The following is a 19,699-nucleotide window of genomic DNA, read 5'->3' as shown; positions in this document are numbered from 1 at the left end:
GAATTGCTCTTGATAATGCATATTCCAGGACTTATAAGGAAGGTATTCTTGTCAGAATGACCTAAGACAGGCTCAGTCTTAAATAAAATAAAAAATGGGGAGAGGTAGAGAGCCTTTGGGGGTGCTTGGCAAGAATCTGATATTGGCAAAGAACAAGGAAATGGGCTGTTTAGAAGGAATCTGACATTGGTCAAGGACAAGGAAATGGAATGCAGGCAGGAATCTGACATTTGGCTAGAGCAAAAAAGTGATTTCAGCCAGGAATCTACATCTTAAATTTTGGGCTAGGACAGGGAAGTAGGCTCAGATACTTTGGTCATCCTGATAAGCCCTTAAAAACAGTGATCATGAGAATGTTCATGTAATTAGATTTAATGACTTGCTTGTTCTTTGACTATTTGTGTTTATTGTCTTGCTTTTTCCTTGACTATTTGCATCTATTGTATTGCTAGACTTTCAATCTAGAACTGACCTTAACACTTGCATGTAATTAGAATGGTATAAAAGCGTAAAGAAGGAGGAGGGATGTGATGGGGGTTCGGGGTTCCAGGGAGGAGAAATGGGGAAAGGGAATGACATCTGTATTGTAAATAAAGAAAATATCCAATAAAAAATTAAAAATCTGAACAAAGTTCAGAAAAAGCATGCCTCCCTTACAGAGCTTTATAGGCTAAGACTTTGTATTAGATTGGCCACAGTGATGGCTGCATTTTAGTTTCAAAAAATGACTACACTATCTATCTATACACAGCTAGATTACAGGCCTATAGATGGATAGGACAGATGAAACCCTTGCAAGATCCTTGCATGCAAATTAAATGTTTCAGAGTAAACTGTTACTTTCATAAGAGATTTTATAGTGTGTGTATGTGTGTGTGTGTGTGTGTGTTTGTGTGTGTCCGTGCATGCACATGCTCGTGCTCACATGCACATGTGCACATGAGTATGTGGAGGCCAAAAATTAATATCAGGGGTCTTTCTCAATCACACCCCACCTCAGTTTTTGAGACAGGGTCCCTCACTGGATCTGACTTGCCAGCAAGCTGCTGGTATCTTTGTTTCTGCTTTCCTACCTCTGAGGTTACATGTGTGGCTTCCTGACTTGCATTCCAATAATTCCAACTAAGGTCCTCATAGTTATATGAACAGTGCTTCTCCCTTATCCTGGTATTATATTTTTAAATTATAATGACTTTGAATTTGGGCAAGCTCATTATGTAATCACCAGTTAGGACATAGCAGTTTCCCTTAGTATTGGTGTACTCTATGTCCTTTGCTTTGGATTTCCACAGAACACCCTTTACATTTGCATGACTTGATTCCTGATTTGTCCCTGCTGAGGTAAGACCAACTAGTAGTTCTAGAATATATACATGAGGTCTGCCCAGAGAACTCTCAAAAACAAATTTGAACCTCAACCAAATTTGCAGTTGCTCTCTTGAATGTTGCCATTTCCTATGGTGACCCCAGTAAGAAAATGTTTTTTTCTATTAGTCTACCACAGTACTAATTTTTAAATTGTATTTTCACTTATAGTTTGATAATTACATACATATGGATTTTGGAAATGTGGTACATATAAACATTGGAATACCATACATTTGAAAAGGAGAATGGAATTTCCAGATAAATGGGTAGAACTAGAAAATATTAAGTAGAGTGAGGTAACTGAGACACAGAAAAACAAAGACCATGTGTTCTCATTCACATGTAATTCATAGAAACATAACCATGCAGGAAACATTGAAGGAGCTTAGTGGTTGTAGTTGTAAGTTAATGTATTTATATGTTTATGTTGAAGCAATAATTAAAGAAGAGGAGGACTTACTTATATTTGGAAGGAGATAGACAAGTTGGCTTTTGTTGATATATATGTGTGTGTGTGTGTGTGTGTGTGTGTGTCTGTGTGTGTGTATGTGTATGTATATGGGTCCAGCTCCAGATGGAGTCCCATGAGGATCTCTGACTTGGCTGGGGATGGGGTGTGAATGGCGGCTGCCTCTGTCCGCGAGCAGTCTCAAAGGGATGGAGTGCAGACAGGGAGAGTCCACTGACACCAACCATGTCTCCACATTGGAGAGGGGAAAAGTGTTACAGCTCTTTGAAGTGCCCCTTTGAGGCACCAGCTGGTCGGTGAAGAGGGGAGGGACCATGACAGAAGTTGTTAGACAACAGGATGAACCTCGCACACCTTTTTCTTCTGAGTTGGGCCCATATATACAGTTTGGGGTGGGTTAAGGTCTGGCAGCAGGTAACCCCTATTGGCTTGGTCTGAGAGCTTGGGGATGCCACATCTGCATGTGAGGGTGCTACTCCTACCTGACCAATGGCCATGGGCCTCTCTGTGGGAGGGACTGTGGAGGGCTGAAGCTGAGAGAGACAGAGGCCTGGGAGAGCTTGAACACCTTCTGTCCCAGCGGGTATCCAGGGTTCACAAGCTCATTCGACCAGGCACCCAGCTTTTTCTCATAGCTCACTGCCTCACAATTCTCTCTCTTTTCTTTTATATAAGGAGAAGTGTCATCAGAACAAGTGTCTCCTATGTTGGGAACAGTTTAATACTGAACCAAGAACTGATTGGTAGTTACCTTTGCAATGCTGCTCACCTGCTATTTTAAAAATTGAATGAGGCAGTGTGCCAAGAGAAACAAGGCTCAGATGATTAGTATGGGCCCAAGAAAGGGAAGAATCCAAGTCATCAAGCGGTTAGTGTACCAAGAGACAGGGATGTTGGGAGCATAGCATGTGTGGAGATTCCCCCGGAGCTCTTTGAGCATTTGTACATCGTGTTCTACCAGCCCAGATTCATTAACAAAGAAGCAACATTCCTCCCCCAGTAAAATACATGTCCCTCCTTGTTCAGCAGTCAGTAAGGCCAAGGCCTTCTGGTTTTGGAGAGCCACTCCTGCTAAAGAGGTTATCTGGCATTGAAGGGATTCAAAGCTGTCCATTGCCTGGTCAAGCTTGTCCTGGAAGTTGCCAGCCAGATGCTGTGTTTGGACAAGGGCTTCTCCAGCAGTTGCAGTAGCACCAAGCAAAACAGCAAGGCCTAGTCCAATGAGCAGAGGGAAAAAGATTTCTCTCTTCTTTTTGCTTCCTCCCATCTGCAAGGCGAGTTCTCATGGGTTGTAGAGATATACCTAGGGGACAACAATCACGAGGGCACAGGAGCTCTGAAAATGGGGGTTGATACAGACACCTGTAGTGACCTTGCACCAGAGGAGGGAAGGAGGGCTAACACATACTGACTTGGTGATGGTGATGTCATGGGCACATATGAGATGGGGTTTTAAGGAGGGCCCAACAAGGCAAAGAGGTGGGTGTAGGTCAAAGAGAGGAATATCCTGTGTTTTCCTCGTGGGCAGGGGTCCATGGAGGTTATAAAGGGAAAAGTTAATGAGAATGGCTGTTAATAATGGTCAGGAGAGAGAGGCACAGAAAAAGCATTGGGAAGAATTGGGGTGGGTTGTTAAGGGAAGGTGGTCCACTGCATATTGGATGTACTGTAGCCAGGAGAGGGTAGCTTGTAGTTCCCCCTGAGACTGGTTTTCCTGTTGGATAATATTAGCATGAGTAAAGGCAGATTTTGGGGCAGGGATAAGTTCATGGGAGATGTGTAGGTCAGCTACAGGATATCTAGCATAGCTGTTGGAGTAAAATTTACCCATGACTCCAGTTCACCAAAGTTCATTCCAGGAATCACTGATAGAAAGTTGAAAATGAGTTTTAAGGTTGGTGAGCATGGTGCCCCCACGGCTGGTGGATTCCATTGTGAAGGTCCAATATCTGCAACCTCCATATGTGGAGACCTCCTGGAGACATTCATCTGTGTTTCAGTAAGGAAAGCAGAGAAAAGGGCTGGGGATAGTGGAGATGGATTCCAGGCGTTGTCAAATCTCATTCCTGGTTTGACATCCTTCACGTGGGCAGTCCTGGGGTCCAAAAACATTGTTGTGTCCGTTGTAGGTTTCCCTAGCATAGAATCTCCAATGGTAGGTGTTGGGAAGGCTAGAAAGAGGCTGGGCAGTAGCAGAGTTAGCATGAAGGATGACAAAAACTGCCAAGAGAATGGAGGAGAGGGGGGCATGTGGGGGACACATGGCCTGGGCAGCTGTCATAAGGTCATGGATGTCCTTTCCAGGAAATCCTGCTGCTCCTCTGGGCATGGTGTCTCCTTTGCCTTCTCCTCCCCTTCTTTGGTTCTTGATCTGTCAGTGAGATGTGGGCCATCTTCTTGGCTGGTGTGGTGGTGCTGGACATCTCTGGCAGGGACCCAGATAGACTTGGGTTGGTCCTGTGGAAAGACACAAGTGAAACCCCTCCTGGTTGTAAGGAAGGGGGCTGGACCTTTCCAAATTCCATCCAAAGGATCTCACCATCGTACTAGGATAGGGGGAGCTAATTTTGATGTGTGACAGTGGAGGAAAATAGGAGGATTTTTGGAGGTTTTTTAAGATGTTAAATATGTTTAGGGAAGTCAGGGCCATCATTTATTGTATATTAGAGGGATAAGTGGTTGTTTGTTGTATCAGGAGTTGGGTCTTCAGGGTCTGGTGTGTTCTTTCTCTTGTTTCTTGGTGCTGGGGGTTGTGGGGGATTCCCGTATGATTGGCAATTTCCCAGCATGCACAGAATGTTTTAAATTGAGCGCTAGTGAATGCAGGGCCATTGTCAGTTTTTATCTGTTGATGAATGCCATGATAGCAAAGGTAGAGAGCATATGGAAAATTAACCTTTTTGAGTTTTCACCTATCTGGTCTGTAGCCCATATAAAATGTGAGTAAGTATCTATGGTGACAACAACATATTTTTGTCTACTGAATTGGGGAATATGGGTAACATCAATTTGCCACAAGGCATTTGTACATCTTGTTCTACCAGCCCAGATTCATTGACATAGATGCAACATTTTTCCCCCAGCAAAATGCAAGTCCCCCCATGTTCAGCAGTCAACAAGGCCAGGGCCCTCCGGTTTTGGGGAGCCACTCCTGCTAAAGAGGTTATCTGGCATTCAAGGGATTCAAGGCTGTCCGTAGTAGAAGCCATTGCCTGGTCAAGCTTGTCCTGGAAGTCGCCAGCCAGATGATATGTTTGGACAAGGGCTGCTCCAGCAGTTCCAGTAGCACCAATTGAAGCATCAAGGCCTAGTCCAATGAGCAGAGGAATGAAGATTTCTCTCTTCTTTCAGCTTCCTTCCATCTGCAAGGCAAGTTCTTCTGGTTCAAAGAGATAAACCTGGAGGCCAAAAATCACAGGGATGCAGGAGCCCTGAAAATGAGTGTTGATGCAGGCGCCTGTAGTGCCTTTGCACAAGAGGAGGGCAGGAGGGCTAACACGTATTGATTTGGTGATGGTAACATCACAGGCACGTGTGAGATGGGGTTTTGAGGAGGGCCCTAAAAGGCAAAGAGGTGGGGGTAGGTCAAAGAAAATATCCTGTGCTTTCCTTGCAGGCAGGGGTCCATGGAGGTTGTAAAGGGAAAAGTTCATGGGAACATCTGTTAATAATGGCTGGGAGAGAGAGGCACAGAAAAAGCATTGGGAAGAATTGGGGTGGGTTGTTAAGGGAAGGAAGTCCGCTGTATATTGAATGTACTGTAGCCAGGAGAGGGTAGCTTATAGTTCCTCTTGAGACTGGTTTTCCTGTTGGGTAATATTAGCATGAGTAAAGGCAGATTTGGGGGCAGGGACAAGTTCACGGGAGACATGTAGGTCAGCCACTGGGTATCTGGCATAGCCATTGGGGTAAAGTTTACCCATGACTCTGGTTCACCAACATTCGCTCCAGGGATCACTGATGGAAAGCTGAAAGTGAGTTTTAAGGTTGGTGAGCATGGTACCCCCACGGCTGGTGGATTCCATCCTGCAGCTCCAATATCTGCAAACTCCATATTTGGAGACCTCCTGGAGACATTCACCTGTGTTTCGGTAAGGGAAGCAGAGAAAAGGGCTGGGGATAGTGCAGATGGATTCAGGGTGTAGGAGAATCTCAATTCTGGTTCGACATCCTTCAAGTGGGCAGTCCTGGGTTCCTATAACCTTGTTGTGTCCGTTGTAGGTTTCCCTAGCATAGAGTCTCCAATGGTTGGTGTTGGGAAGGTTAGGGAGAGGCTGGGTGGTAGCAGAGTTATCGTGAAGGATGATAAAAACTGCCAAATGAATGGAGGAGAGGGGGGCTTGTGGAGGGCACATGGCCTGGGCAGCTGTCATTAGGTCATGAATGTCCTTCCAGGAGATCCTGTTGCTCCTCTGGGCATGATATCTCCTCTGCCTTCTCCTCCTCTTCCTTGGTTTTTGGTCTGTCAGTGAGAGACGGGCCATCTTCTTATTCGTTGGGTTGTGTTGGACATTTCTGGCAGGGACCCTGATAGGCTTGGCTTGGTCCTGTTGAAAGACACAAGCAAAACCCCTCCCAGTTGTAAGGAGGGTGTCTGGTCCCTTCCAAACTCCATCTAAAAGATCTTGCCATCATACCAGGAGAGGGGGAGCTTGCTTTGGTGTGTGCCAATGGAGGGAAATAGGAGGGTTTCTGGAGGTTTTGTAGATGTTAAATATGTTTAGGGTAGCCAGGACCATCATGAATTGTACATTAGGGGGATAAGTGGTTGTTTGTTGTCTCAGGAGTTGGGCCTTCAGGGTCTGGTGTGCTCTTTCTATTATTCCTTGGCCCTGAGGGTTGTGGGGGATTCCTGTATCATGGGCAATTTCCCAGCGTGCACAGAAGGTTTTAAATTGAGCAGTAAAGAAGGCAGGGTCATTGTCTGTCTTTATCTGTTGAGGAATGCCCATCATGGCAAAGGTAGAGAGCATACCTTCTTGAGTTTTCACCCGTCTGGGTTGTAGCCCATATAAAATGTGAGTAAGTATCTATGGTGACAAAAACATATTTTTGTCTATCGAATTGGGGAACATGGGTAACATCAATTTGCCCTAAGGCTTTAGATTTGAGGCCTTGGGGATTAGTGCCCATGGTTTGGAAAGCTGGGGTGGTAATAAGGGATGCACAAGAGGCACATGTTTTTATTATCCTTTGGAGCTTAGCAAGGGGGATGTGGGGGAAGCAAGCATGAAGCCCGTTTAGATTTGTGTGTGTACATGAATGAAATTGATATGTTTGTTCAGTGGAGGCTATGAATGTCTCTCTTGAGGCAGTTTGGTCAGTGAGTACATTTCCCTTAGATATAGGACCAGGCAGGGGATTGTGGGATCGGATGTGTTGGATATATACATGAGGGAGGCTCTCTCCTGTAGGAGGGCGGAGACCTGTATGAGTAGGGGAACATGAGTTGGCATCTAGCTTGATAAATGATCTTGGCAACGAGGGAAGCAAATTGAAAGCTTATACACAGTGTGAAAAGAGGTGAAGCAGATCTTTGACTTCTTTTAGAGCTAGGTAAATGGAATATAGTTCTTTGTACTGGGGGAGTGGTGAGGGAGCTCTTTGAATTGGAGGATAGGGGGCTCAACTTCAGGGAAATAGTATACTATTGCTGCAGCACTCCTCTTCCCACCATTGATAAATATTGAGGGGGCTCCTGCTATTGGCTCTCTGGAAAATAGTTTGGGGGGTAGCCATCATAACAAAGGGAGGGCAGAGGCCCATTGTTCATCAGGATAATGATTTTCAATTTGTCCTGGGAACCCTCTTAAGCTGATACCAAAATGGGAATGATTTTTGTTTAGCCACTGAACATCGGAGAGGTAGAAGTGGGTGATAACGTTAGGTTCTTTTCCTAGGGTTTGTAGGGCTCTATCTCTGCCATTTTAAATTATATTGGTGAATGTATACATTTCATTTAAAACTCGGGTGCACCACCCATCAGGTTATGGAGCCATTCTAGCACCCCCTGTGGTTGGTAAAGGTCTCCTACAAGGGTGGGGGAGGAGTTAAAGATAAGGAGATGTATAGGTATTTTTGGGTAATATCTAGTAAGTGCCATATCTTTTAGATCTGAGTTGACAGATTTCAGGACTTGGACTGGTTCTGGGGACAGTGTCCTTGGGGAGGAGGGACTTTTATCTCCTTTCAAGAGGTTAAAGAGGGGTAGGAGGGTGCTTTTAGGAAGGTGGAGCCAGGGTTGAAGCCAATTAAGGTTGCCCAGAAGCTCTGGAGGGAGGCGAGAATTCACTTTTGAGGGAAGGAAAGATGAGGTTGAAGGGGTGAATTGAAGTAAGGGAAATCTCTGTTCCTAAAAATGCAATGGGAAGAATAAGTTGGATATTCTGAGGGGCTATTTTGAATCCTAGGGCACATAGGTAAGGTATTAGCTGGTCTTTAAGTTTGGAGGGGGAAGTAGAAGCATCCTCTCATAAAAGAATGCCATCCATGCAATGATAGACATTGAGTCCTTTGTCTGAATAGAGTTTTAATGTAGTGGCTACAGCCTCCTGACAAATTGTAGGACTGTTAGCCATTCCCTGGGGAAGAACAGTCCATTCATGTTGTGAGGCTGGGCCAGAGTTGTTAATGGGAGGCACTGAGAATGCAAAGCATTCACAGTCCCAGGGGTGGAGAGGGATGGAAAAAAAATGTCTTTTATGTCTATTGCTAATAGGGGAACATTGACAGGAATGGCTGAGTTGTGGAGTAGCCTTTGTGGGGAACCCCAGATTCACATAGTTTTATTAATTGCCCTCAAATCTTGTAATAGTCTCCACCTCCCTGAGCTTTTTTTTATAGCAAACACAGGGGTGTTCCATGGACTGTGGGAGAGATGGATGTGTTGTAGAGATAGCTGCTCCTCTACAAGTTCTTTGAAAGCTCTAAGTTTCTCCCTTGATAGAGGCCACTGTGGGACCCAGACAGCTTCATCAGAGATCCAATCAAGGCAGGGAGTATTAAACCTGACAGTGGCCTCTAGAATTGGGGGTGACTTGGAGGGGGGTTTATTTGGGTCTCCTTGGTTGCTATTTTTTTCATAATCAATATCGTCTATCTTAATGTGATTTCTTTCTCATTGGGTGGTAAAAACCATGTCTAGGGCCTATAAGATATCTCTCCCTAAGAGGTTGGTGGCCACTGGAGCCACCAGGGGGCATATGAGGCCTGTATCCCCATCCGGATCCTCCCACCTATAGGTCAATTTAGTAATACCCGCGTGAGAGGTACCCCCTATGCCTAGGAGCTGGAGCCCAGGGATCAATTGCCAGTCTTGTGGGACTTCTTGCTGCCTTAAGATTGTCTAATCTGTCCGAGTATCAATAAGACACTTGAATGGCTTATCATCTATTTTGATGGTTATCTTTGGGTGGGAGCCTTCTGAGATGCTGAACACCCATAGGCTTCTATGTGAGTAGTTGTCCCTCTTACTCTCGGGGCTGAGGGTTTCCCATTTGAAGTTTAAAGGCTATAGTGGCTTGCCATCCTTATATTGGGCGGTACAGTGCCTCCTCTAGTGGAAACCTTTTCTGCAGCTGGGACAGATGGCCTTAGGGGGATTAGAATCTGTTATAAGAGAGGAGTTTACTGGGCATTCATCCCTCCAATGTCCTGCCTCTCTGCATTTCAAGCAGATTCCTTCTATTTTTACTGCTGCCACAAATGCCTGAGCTACAAATGCATCCTGGTGTGATGAGGTTCCTATTTCTCGGGTTGCCACAATCCACCCATCATGATGCTCTTCCTGGAGAGTCTGGCAAGCTAGCCTAGACTCAGAAGTCATGCTCTCCCAAACAATGGTTTTAGGAAGAAGGTCCCTAGTTGTGGGGTTAGAGATTTTTCTTTCTAAGCTCATTTTATTTCTGAGAATAAAATCAGATAGAGATTCTCCAGGCTTCTAATGGAGGGAGAGCAGGGAGTAGGCGGGGTCTTGTGACCCTGAGGGTGGAGTTAGCCTGTCCCAGGCCTGAATGACACAGAGGCAGACCTGCTTATAGTACCCTGGTGGCTGAGTTGCCTGCTGTGCTCCAGTAGAGAAATCTTTCTGGCCAAAGAGTTCTTTAAAACTCCATGGGGTTTCATTGCCCTTCTCCTGGTTTTGCCTGACTTGTTGAAGACATTTGTCATGAAAGTAAGCTTGCCATTCTAGAAACATTGGGCCAAGAAGATCAGAACGGCAAATATCTCTCCAATCTTGTGGGATGTTTAAGTTGGCAATATGGCTCTGCAGGAGATGTTTTGTCCATGGTGCATGAATGTCATCTTCCTTCACTACTTGCCTGAGTTCTTTTAAGTCTGAGGCTTGGAGTGGGTCCCAGTTAAGTGGTTTAGTTAGAGTGGGGTTGATATTAACTGGGAATGCTCGGGCAGTTTTGGTTTTGAGCTCTGTATCAGACTCCTGAGTAGCATGGGAGGCAGGGCTAGTTTTGTATACGAGTCCCTGAAATTGCAAAGTTGTTGAGTGGTTGACAGTTGAGTATAAGGGACTATGGAATTTGACAGGGTTTTATCCGTAGGTTCTGAAGGACTCTCACTTTTGCAGCTTGGAGAAGGGTGGGGGGATTTATCTCTCTTTGGTTGGGAAATAACGGAGAGGGGGAGGCAGGTGAGAGCTCCTTTGGTATTTTAATGGAGCCTTGCCTTTGGATGAGGGAGGGAGGATCAGGAGGAGCAGACGGGCTGTTTGGCATTTCCTCCAAGGCATAAGGGGGAAGGGGTGATAGATGGATTTTATCTCTCTTATTAATTGGGTAAGGCCTGCGAGGTCTCAAATAGGGTGATTTTGGAGACATTGATCTTTGGGTTCCTTTGACTGAGGGGTGTAAAAAGCTGTATTGTTCTCAGTCTGTCCTATTTTAGATGGCCATATACATTGCCAAATTGCAGCTAAGATTTGCAAAAAACTATGAGGGAGCTTTTTTCCTTCTTGGGTCATTCTGTTTTTAATAAGGGAAGTTACTCTGCTCCATGAATCTGCACTGTAGATATTGTTCTCAGCCAAGCACAGGGCTATCTGAAGGACTTCCTCCCAAAGCAAAGAGGCTTGTTTTTTGCTTATTTTCACCCCTTGGGATTCTAGTAGGGCACATGTTTTCCTGAACTGAGGTGGTTTTTTATGTGATGTTGAGTTGCCCATGACATAAAAGAGGAGAAATGCTTCGTCCAAAGGGAACGTTCTTTTGGTCTGATGGCTTTGGGGGATTCCACAGAGGTCCAAAATACTAAGCCTTACCATAGATTTAAGGCTCTGGCAGCCACCCTGTAGCTTTTAAATGGCTGCTGAGTTATCAGATTTTTCTTTTTGTTTTAAAGAGTCTAGATAGAGAGTCTTTGCCAACGTCCATTGTGGGCTGTCAGGATTTAAGCAGAAGGAACCTTCAACCAACACCAGAGAGTGGCTCTGGCCAGAAGTCATCAGTTGTTCTTTCGGCTTATTTAAATCTACTCGATGTCTCTGACTGAAAACACAGGAGGAATAATAGGTTGTTCATCTCCAGGCAGAGTCCACCGCTGCCTCTGCCGCCAACTGTCTCCACAGTGGAGAGGGGGAAAGTGTTACAGCCCTTTGAAGTGTCCAGGTGAGGCACCGGCTGGCTGGTGAGGAGGGGAAGGATGACAACAGAAGCTCTCAGACAACGGTATTAATCTCGCACATCTTTTACTTCTGAGTTGGGGTGGGTTAAGGTCCAGTGTCAGCAGCAGCCTTGCTTACACACTGAAGGCCTAAAATCAGCAATAGGCCTGACATACATGCCTGCTAGCACCAAGTCTTGGGTCTCTGTGGAAAAACACTGAAACAGATGGCTATAAGTTATTGGAAACAAGCAGCTTTGATGGAAGACTGCCAAGCATGGCTAGTCATAGAACTTGTAGATAGGTAACCTTGGTGGATAGTACCAACTTAGACAAAGACAAGTGAATCATAGATGGAGTCATAGTGATCTGTCCCCTGAACCTTCACCTAGCTGACACTCTGTTCTGGAAGATAACTGTACTCTCCCTTGAACACCTACACTCCTGCATCATCCCCTTCCACACATCCTGCCTTTTTGTGTATATAACCTGTGTGTGAAATAGTAAAAATGGTGATCTGATCAGACTATAGACAGATTATCACTTCTTCGTGTCTTTGCCTGTTACCCCCCCTTTCAGGTGACCTCCCCGGACCCCTGTTTAATGACCTGATGGACAGGACAGTCTGGCAGTAGGTAACCCCTATTTGCTTGGTCTGAGAGCTTGGGGATGCCTCACCTGCATGCAAGTGTGCTACTCCTTCCTGACCAACTGCCATGGGCCTCTCTGTGGGAGGGACTGTGGAGGGCTGAAGCTGAAAGAGCCAGAGACCTAGGAAGAGCTTGAACGCCTTCTGTCCCAGTGGGTATCCTGAGTTCAAAAGCTCATTCGACCAGGTACCCAGCTTTTTCTCGTAGCTCCCTGCCATATATATATATATATATATATATATATATATATATAATAATGAGAGAGGGGGGCTAAAACAATAAAAAAACGCCTCAGTCAAAAATCCATCTAAAAGGGTCCTTCTTCACCAATTTCATCAAATAGACCTTCTTTATTCCCTGAATATATCTTATTATTGTCAGGGAAAAATTCTATTTTCTCTCTACCTTCAAAAAGTTGTTTTCATGTATGTTTTCATGATGAAGTCATAATAATGGATATTATTTAAAGCTATGTCCATGTTTTCCAGTAGAGCATGTTGAAAGAGTTCGATTCTAAAACTTTGGGGAAAGTTGTTCATCTGCTTCCCCTTTTCCTGAGAATCTTTGGTGACCATTTTATGAACCTGGATTATAAATACAAGAAGGTTTAACTAGATCTCAGTCACTTTCTCAACACATTTAAACTAACTTAATGACTACTAGATGGAACTGGTAACTACACAAACCAATATCCATTTATGTTTCTTCCCATGCATTCTATATGAGAGTCCCAGAGAAGACAAAGTTAGCCAGATTATTATTTTAATTGAAAAAAATGTGTGTCTCTGTGTGTTGCTTGTATAAATAGCCACATATGTGCATGTGTGTGTATTCACAAGCATGGGAATGTATTATGTGTGTATATCTATATGTTGGGGCGAGAGACTGATTTCCAGTGTGTCCTTTAGTCAGTCTCTAGCTTATGTATTGAGGCAGAGACTCTCATTTACACCCAGAACTTACCCTCTCTGAAACTTTAGCCAGGGCGCTCGCGCTCTCTCTCTCTCTCTCTCTCTCTCTCTCTCTCTCTCTCTCTCCCCCTACAGGGATTTCAATCAGACTGACATATCTGCTTGATATGTGTGCAGCAGATTTTAATGCCAGTCCTCATACTTCCTCTGCAAATACTTTACCCATCATCCCAGTCCCCAAATTAGCCAATTATTTGTTGACATTTTTATTAGATATCTTATTTATTTACAGTTCAAATTTATCCCCTTTCTCAGTTTCCCTTTTGCAAACTCCCTATCCCATTCCCCCTTACTCTGATTCTATGAGGATACTCAGCCACCCATCCACACAATCTCGCCTCACTACCCTGGCATTCCTCTATACTGGAGCATCAAGCCTTTACATTACTAAGGGCCTCCCCTCCCATTGATGCAAGATAAGACCCCTTCATCTTCAGTCCTTCCCCTAACTACTCCATTGGCGTTCTTGTGGTCAGTTTGATGATTGGCTCTGAGCATCTGCATCAGTATTGGTCAGGATCTGGCAAAGCCTGTCAGGTGACAGCTGTCACAGGCTCCTGTCAGCAAGACCTTTGTGGAATCCGCAATAGTGTCTGGATTTGTGTCCTATCCAGCAGGACACTAAACAGGGGTCTGAGGAGGTCACTTGAAAGAGAGCGGGGGGAGCAGGCAAAGACGAAAGGAATGACGACCTGTCTATAATCTCATCAGATGGTAATTTTTACTTTTCCACACACAGGTTATATACACAAAAAGGCAGGATGTGGGGAAGGGGATGATGGAGTAATGTGGGTGTTCAGGGGGAGTACAGATATCTTCCAGAACAGAGTGTTGCCTGGGTGAAGTTTCAGGGAACAGGTCACTATGACTCCACCTATGATTCACTTGTCTTTATCCAAGTTGGTACTATCCACCAAGGTTACCCATCTACAAGGTCTTATGACTAGGCTTGGCTGCCTTCCACCAAAGCTGTCTGTTTACAATAACTCCCAGCTATCTGTTTCAGTGTTTCTCCACAGAGACCCAAGACTTGGTGCTAGCAGGCATGTATGTCAGGCCTATTGCTGATTTTAGGACTATGGCTGATTTTAGGCCTTCAGTGTATAATCAGGGCTGCTCCTGACAGATTTGGTGTCTAAATGTGGGATGGATACTTTGATGGGGTAGTCTCTGGATAGCTTTTCCTTCAGACACTGTTCCACTCTTTGTTCCTGAATTTCATTTACACAGGAACAACTATGGGTTAAAATTTCAGAAATGGATGGGTGGCCATCCCTCAACTAGGGGACATGCCTAACCTCTAGATATGATCTCAACGGGTCCTCCCTCACCTTTGTGGGGTATTTCAGCTAATGTCTTCCCCATGGGGTCCTGAAAGGCTCTTGTTTTCCTCACATCTGGGACTTTCTGGTTGCTGCCCCCAGTTCCTCACCTCCCATTGCTACACAGCTCTGTTCAATTTCCTGACTCTCTGTACATCTCCTCCATCTCCTCCAATAATTGATTCTTCCTCTCTTTTTACCTTCACCATCTTCTCTTTCTCCCAGGTACCTCCCACACTCTACTTCCCTTGATAATTTTGTTCCCCCATCTAAATAGGACTGAAATATCCATTATTTGGTCTTCCTTTTGAACTTCATGTGGTCTGTGAGTTGTACTATGGATATTTCAAGCTCTTTGCCTAATATCCACTTATCAGTGATTATATAACATGTGTGTTCTTTTGTGACTGAGTTACTTCACTCAAGATATTATTCTCTAGCTATAACCATTTGTCAGTGAATTTCATTAAGTCATTGTTTTTAATAGCTGAGTAGTAGTCCATTGTGTAAATATACCACATTTTCTGTGTCCATTTCTCTGTTGACACCTTCTGGTTATTATAAATATAGCTGCTATGAACATAGTGGAGCATTTGTCCTTATTACATGTTGGATCATCTTCAGGGTATATGCTCAGGAGTGGTATAGCTGGATCCTCAGGTAGTACTATGTCTAGTTTTCTGAGGAACCACCAATACTGCTTTCTAGAGTGGTTGTTCTAGCTTGCAATCCCATCAGCAATGGAGGAGTATTCCTCTTTCTCCATATCATCAACAGCATCTTCTATAACCTGAGTTTTTTTTTTTTTATCTTAGCCATCCTAACTGGTGTGAGGTAGAATATCAGGGTTGTTTTGATTTGCATTTTTCCTGATGACTAAGGATGTTGAACATTTTTAGGTGCTTCTTGGACATTCAATATTCTTTAGTTGAGAATTTTTTTCTTTAGCTCTGTACCCCATTTTTATTGGATATTTCATTTACATTTCAGATGTTATCCCCTTACCCCATTCCATCACCCCTGCCCAGAAACCCCCTATCCAATCTCCCCTCTTCCTGCTTCTCTGAGGATGTTCCCCCACCTACCCCCTACTCCCACCTCCCCACCCTTGAATTTCCCCCACAAGGGGTCCAGCCTTCATGGGACCAAGGATCTCCTCTCCTACCTGTGCCCGACAAGACACATTGCACCTCACACAATAATAGCGGGAGATTTCAACATCCCACTCTCAGCAATGGACAGATTATGGAAATAGAAACTAAACAGACAGGTTGAAATTAACAGAAATTATGAACCAAATGGAATTAACAAATATTTATAGAACATTTCATCCTAAAACAACAGAATATACCTTTTTTTTCAGCACCTCATGCTACCTTCTCCAAAATAGACTATATAATTGGCCACAAAACAGGCCTCAACAGAAAAAAAAAGATTGAAATAATTCCTTGCATCCTATCAGATCACCACAGGCTAAGGCTGGTCTTTAATAATGTCAAAACCAATGGAAAACCCACATGCACATGGAAACTGAACAACGTTCTACTCAATGATGACTTGGTCAAGGAAGAAATAAAGAAAGAAATTAAAGGCTTTTTAGAATTTAATGAAAATGAGGACCCATCATACCAAAACTTGTGGGACTTCATGAAAGCAGTGCTAAGGGGAAAACTCACAGTTCTAAGTGCCTACAAAAAGAAACTGAAGAGAACATATATTAACAACTTGGCAGCACATCTGAAAGCTCTAGAACAAAAAGAAGCAAATACACTCAAGAAGAGTAGATGGCAGGAAATAATCAAACTTAGAGCTGTACCACATTTTTAATAGGGTTATTTGATTCTCTGGATTCTAACATCTTGAGCTCTTTGGATGTTAGCCTTCTACCTGATGTACAGCTGGTATAGATCTTTTCTAAGTCTGCACATTGCTGTTTGTCCTATTGACAGTGTCCTTTGCCTTATAGATTTTTTTCAGTTTTTTGAGGTCCCATTTGTCAATTTTTGATCCTATAATATAAGCCATTGGTGTTCCGTTAAGAAAAAATTTCCCTGTGCCCTTGTGTTCGAGGCTCTTACCCACTTTCTCTTCAGTTAGCTTCAGTGTACCTGGTTTTATATGAAGGCCTTTGATCCTTCAGATAAAGATAATAAGAGAGATAAGAATGTGTTGATTTGCATTCTTCTACATGTTGACCACCAGCTGAAGCTGCACCATTTGTCTAAAATTCTGTCTTTTTTTCCACTGGATGGTTTTAGCCTCTTTGTCAAAGATCAAGTAACCACATGTGAATTTATTTTAGGGTCTTCAATTCTTTTCTAATGATCTACCTGACTGTCTTTGTACCAATACTATGCAGCATTTATCATGCTTGCTCTGTAGTACAACTTAAGGTTAGGGGTAGCGATTCCTCCCAGTTGTTCTTTTATTGTTGAACATATTTTTCACTGTCCTGTGTTTTGGTTATTCCAAATGAATTTGCAAATTTCTCTTTCTTACTCTATGAAGAATTGAGATTGAATTTGATGGGGATTGCATTGAATCTATATATAGCTTTTGGGAAGATGGTCATTTTTACTGAATTAATCCTATTAATTCATGAGCATAAGAGATCTTTCCATCTTCTGAGGTCTTCTTCAGTTTCTTTCTTCAGAGATTTGAAGTTCTTATACAGATCTTTCCCTTTTTGATTAGAGTCACACCTAGATATTTTATAATGTTTATGAATATTGGGAAGGGTGTCATTTCCCTAATTTCGTTCTTAGCCTATTAATTTTTTTGAGTATAGGAAGGCTACTGATTTGTTTGAGTTAATTTTATATCCCGACATTTTGCTGAAGTTGTTTATCAACTGAAGGATTTCTCTGGTGGAAGTTTTGGGGTCATTTAAGTATGCTATCATATCATCTACAAATAGTGATATTTTGCCTTCTTCTTTTGCTTTTTGTATCCTTTGATCTCCTTTTGTTTTCTAACTGTTCTAGATAGAATAGAATATATTCAAGTACTATATTGAATAGAGAGAGAAAGGGTGGACAACCTTGTCCTAGTCCCTGATTTTAGGGTGATTGTATAAACATTCTCTCCTTTTAGTTTAATGTTGGTTACTGGTTTGCTATATATTGCTTTTACTATGTTTAAATATGGAACTTGAATTACTGATCTTTCCAAGTCTTTAACATGAAGGGAGACTAACAGAATGGGTGTATAAACAGGATGCAACATGTTGCTGCATACAAGAAACACACCTCAGTGTCAAAAACAGACACTCCCTCAGAGTAAAAGGCTGGAAAAATATTTTCCAAGCAAATGGTCCCAATAAATAAGCTGGAGTAGCCATTCTAATATCAAATAAAAATCATCTTTCAACAAAAAGTTATCAAAAAAGATAAGGAAGAAAGCTTCATATACATCAAGTGAAAAATCTATCAAGGTAAACTCTCAATTTTGAACATCTATGCTATAAATGCAAGGGCACCTACATTCATAAAGAAAATTTACTAAAGGTCAAAGCACACATTACACCTCACACAATAAAAGTGGAAGACTTCAACACCCCATATTCATCATTGGACAGATCATGGAAACAGAAATGAACCAGAGAGACACTAAAAGTAACAGAACTTATGAACCAAAAGAAATTAACAGATATCTATAGAACATTTCATCCTAAAACAAAAGAATATACCTTCTTCTCAGAACTTCATTGTACCTTATAAAAAATTGAGTATATAATTAGTCACAAATCAGGCCTCAACTGATAAAAGAATATTGACATAATCCTGTGCAACCTATAAGATCACCAGGAACTAAGGCTGGTCTTCAATTAAAAAAAAAAAACCAGAAAGCCCACATACACATGAAAGCTGAACCATGCTCTACTTAATGATAACTTGGTCAAGGAAGAAATGAAGGAAGAAATTAAAGACTTATTAGAATTTAATGAAAATAAAGGCACAACACACCCAAACGTATGGGACACAATGAAAGCTGTGCTAAGTGGAACACTCATAGCTCTGAGAAACTCGAAAAAGAAACTGGAGAGAGCATACTCTAGCAGCTTGATAGCCCATCTGAAACCTCTAGAACAAAAAGAAGCATATACACCCAAGAGGAGTATACAATAGGAAACAATCAAGCTCAGGGCTGTACAAAGAATCAACAAAACCAGGAGCTGGTTCTTTGAGAAAATCAGCAACATAGATAAATCCTTAGCCAGCCTTATCCAAATTAACAGAGACAGTATCCAAATTAACAAAATCAGAAATGAAAAGGGAGATAAAACAACAGAAACTGAGGAAATTCAAAAAATAGTCAGATCCTATTACAAAAGCATATACTTAACAAAACTGGAAAATATCAATGAAATGGACAATTTTCTAGACAGGTATCAGGTACCAAAGTTAAATCAGGAGCAGATAAACCATATAAACAGTCACAAAATCCCTAAAGAAATATAAGCAGTCGTTAAAAGTCTGCCAACCAATATATATATATATAACCCAGGACCAGATGAGTTTAGTACAGAATTCTAACAGACTATCAAAGAAGACTTAATACTAATACTTTCAAACTTTTCCATAAAATAGAAATAGAAGGAATACTGCCCAATTCTTTCTATGAAGCCACAGTTACACTGATACCAAAACTGTCCAAAGACCCAACAAAGAAAGATAACTTTAGACCAATTTCCATTATGAATATTGATACAAAAATACTCCTTCTTGCAAACCAAGTCCAAGAACACATCAAAATAATAATCCATCAAGAACAAGTAGACTTCATCCCAGGGATGCAAGGATGATTCAATATAATGAAATCTATTAAAATATCCACTACATAAATAAACTCAAAGGAAAAAAACCCACATGGTCATTTCATTAGATGCTGAAAAAACATTTAACAAAATTTAACATCCCTTCATGTTAAATGTCTTGGAAAGATCAGGAATTGAAGGTTATATTCTTTTTTTTCTTTTTCTTTTTGCTTCAGCTTCTGTTTATTGACATTCAGGTGGGCACTATAGCAGCAGGTCTGGAGACTGCAGGTTACAAGGTGGAGAGACTGCAGCGACAGCAGTGGAGTGCACGACAGCAGTGGAGTGCACGAGGAGGAGCGGAGAGGCCAAAGCTGTTGGGAAAGCAAGTCAGGGCCAGGGCCAAAAGTCATCTACACTGGGACCCTGGTCCCCCATGCCTTCAGCCCCTACTCCTGCCCTCTCCTGACACCAGGCTAGGGCCGGGAATTCTCTGGATAACTTCCTACAGGAGCAAAGTACACAGAGATGATGCCGCCCTTCTGTGA

At 42.7% G+C, this 19,699-nt stretch overlaps 1 pseudogene; it reads left to right on the top strand.

Moving 5' to 3' along the window:
* The window catches only part of LOC114629890, a 51,443-nt pseudogene extending 31,744 nt beyond the window's left edge, over positions 1–19,699 (top strand).

The sequence above is a fragment of the Grammomys surdaster genome, unplaced genomic scaffold (assembly GCF_004785775.1).
Source record: "Grammomys surdaster isolate TR1022 unplaced genomic scaffold, NIH_TR_1.0 320, whole genome shotgun sequence".
Lineage (NCBI taxonomy): Eukaryota > Metazoa > Chordata > Mammalia > Rodentia > Muridae > Grammomys > Grammomys surdaster.
Note: the sequence above shows the minus strand (reverse complement) of the source record. Positions and strands in the feature narration are given on the sequence as shown.